Below are 3,439 nucleotides of genomic sequence, written 5' to 3'. Positions count from 1 at the left end.
AGCCAGCTGCAGATGGAGCTCAAAAGAAGAAAATCAACCTCGCGACTACTATCCAGAGGAGTTTGTTCCAAATCCCTCTTTAGTTTATTGTTATACATACATATATATATATATATATATATATACATATAGGGTTAAGTTCAAATGAGAACACTATTTAATGTGAGAACGTGAGAACACTGCTTTATGTTACTATTCTACTAGGAATTTTGTATATACAACGATATGACATTATTCATCAACAAATATACGAACAATCACACATTAATATTCACATTAAAATTTTGTATTTACAACTTTATGACATTATTCATCACCGAATATATGAACAATCACATATTTAACATTCACATTAGAATTTACTAAATTACTACATATATATATATATATATATATATATATATATATATAAATTTTATAGTAGAATAGCAATATAAAATTGAATATATTCATATTATAACTACTACAATACTATACATATTAAATTCATAGTAGAATAGTAACATAAAGTAGTGTTCTCACGTTCTCACATTAAATAGTGTTCTCATTTGAACTTAACCATATATATATATATATATATATATATATATATATATATATATATATATATATATATATATATATATATATATGCATGACATGCAATGGGGACATTGCATAAATTAAGTGTGGGGTAGGGGTTGGTTACACTAGTTAAATTTTAAAATTTTTGCTAGGATTAATTCAGAAAATTTGGTAAATCAATTAGGATTTCATGATAGTATTATGTTTGATGATTCTTTGAAGACCCAAATGTTGAGTTGATCTTATACACGTTATAATGCATTTGTGGCCTCCCTTATTCTAGTTAAATCATGGGACAAAAACATAACCTCGCTTAGTTTGAGGGATGCAATATGTTTAGCATCGTGTACCAAAAATGTATCAAGGAAAACTAATACTTTAACCAATAAAGGTTGAAGTTGAGCGCCTTTGCTTAAGCATGTAGGTTTTGAGTGGAAAAAAGTAAGATACATGTAAAAAAAGATAGAATTACAAGAAAAGTTGTAAGAATTTTGGAGCAATTAAAGTGAAGATCAAAAGATCAGAATTCCGAATAGTCAAATAATTGAAGATACCAAAAACCAAAAGGTGGTGAATTCAAAGAAGTAAAGATCAAGTTATCAAAGAAGTGAAGAATTCCAAAAATAGCTCCATAGTGGTATCGAAAAGTTGTAATTTTCTAGATTATGTATGCTTTGGTGGCTCAACCAAAAATACATTGAGGTAGGAAGTTTTCTGCGGATGGATTCGGAGGGATGCATAAAATGAGCATTGTTCAAAAGAAGTGGGCGAGTGTTTAGGATGATTGTTAGTATTTAGAATTAGGGGGGTCCTTTGGAAAAAATTTAGACATAAATGCATGCATTGCGGTCATGGCATAATGGTTGGGTTTGATTGGAATTGTCTTATGTAATATTAGTGTGCTAAAATTTAGTTTTGCTTGGGGGCAAGCAAAAGTCAAGTGTGGGGTATTTTGATATGTGCATATTTAGCTATGTATTTAATATAGATTTTTATTATTTATTAGCTAATTATTCGCAATTTATGGACAAAAGGTACTTAATAGTGTTTAAAATGTAGTTTCATGTCCAAAAGATACACTCGGAAACGAAAGGAAGTAGGAGATGCAATCGGAAGTTCGGGAGTTAAAATAAAGAAGAAAAGTGTCAAAAACAAGAAGAAATCGGAGAGTCGACGCCTAACTCGGCGAGTCGGATCGAAGGTTCGCGAAGCTATAGAAGTCCTTGCCGTACACGAACTTTTAATGAGGGACTCGGCGAGTTGGTACCTTGACTCGACGAGTCAACTGTGTTTCCAGAAAATTATAAATACGGACTTTAAGACCGAGACCAGAGGCTGTTGGAGAACCCTAGGAGGCTAAGCTGCGATTGAGAACACGGTGGAAGCGCTGGGAAGTGAAGAATCAACCCGTTCGATTTTGAGGGGGATTAAGCAATTCTTAGTTCATTCTTAGTTAATCCTTTGACTGAATCATGTTTAGACTAATTAAATTCGCTTTTGAGTTTATAGTTACTACAATTATGAACTAAAACGTTTGTCTTCTGTTTAGGGTAGATGATTTTGTGAATATGGATTGATTTTATGGTTAGGATTAATTTAATTTGGTGATTTTGTTTTGTTAAGTTTGTTAAAGAACCTTACGTGTTAATTACAACTATTTTCAGTTAATTGTCCAGCATATTAAGTTGCATGAACATCTCTTAATTGCTAAATTATATGATTTATGTGAAAACATAATTATATGCCTAGGAATAGCGAACGTGAAACTAGGGTTAACTAGAAATTTGATAAATTAATGTGTGAGCTTGTGTGATGAACCATCAACAAGAGGTTAATTGAACGGCCAACTTAATTAACCATTACAAGTCTTACTTAACCCGAATTAATAAACTAGGGAACTTATTAATTTAGACAACTGGCCATTGCTTGAATTAATCTGTTTTCTAAGGACTAGTAGTAGTGAATGTGAACCTAATCACCTTAATCGGTAGCTAAAGAAAATTAATCCGATATATTTACCATAAAATCAACCATAGGATCAAATGATTCGAACCTAAACAGAAGTCCTCTTTATTATTGAATTTAGTTGCATTTTAATTGTTTAGCTGTTAGTTGCTTAGTTAAGTGTTAGTTAAGTTTTGTTAAGTTTCTAGTCTAGCGAAACTAGAGAAACCCCTTCTATTTTATTATTTGTTTTAGATAATTTTAGTAGCTAAGTTAATTTCCGTTCTTTAAGTTCGATACTCTGCTTGCTAATTTATACCACCAATTGACAGGTCCACTGCCTTTTGTGTGTCAAATTCATAATTAAAAAGTAGGATAAAACTAGTTAGTTTCACACACATCAAAACGCATAGCCCAACTCCAAAAGGACGGAGTGTTGGAGTCATTCGACCTTAGGGACGATGACGTGTGCGAGTCTCGTTTACTTGGAAAGATGACCAAATCACCCTTCACTGGCACTTGTGAGAGAAGGGTGAGGGTTTATTGCATCTCATACACACCGATGTGTGTGGGCCCTTTAGATCCACCACAAGGGATGTGAACCGCTTCTATGTGACTTTTACCAATGATTATAGCAGATATGAGTATATCTACTTAATCAAGCACAAGTCAGAAACCTTTGCAAAGTTCAAAGAGATTAAACAAGAAGCGGAGAATCAGTTGGGCAGGAAAATCAAGATGCTTGGATCCGATCGAGGTGGAGAGTACGTAAGTCGTGTATTCCACGACTACCTCAAGGAATGCGGAATAGTTTCGCAAATTGACACCGCCTAGGACACCGCAGTTGAATGGTGTAGCTGAGAGGCGTAATCGAACTTTGCTAGACATGGTTCATTCCATGATGAGTCGTGCTTCACTACCTATCTCATTC

The sequence above is a fragment of the Lactuca serriola genome, chromosome 8 (assembly GCF_051521515.1).
Source record: "Lactuca serriola cultivar US96UC23 chromosome 8, Lser_US96UC23_V15, whole genome shotgun sequence".
Taxonomy (NCBI): domain Eukaryota; kingdom Viridiplantae; phylum Streptophyta; class Magnoliopsida; order Asterales; family Asteraceae; genus Lactuca; species Lactuca serriola.
This window is presented reverse-complemented; position numbering follows the sequence as displayed.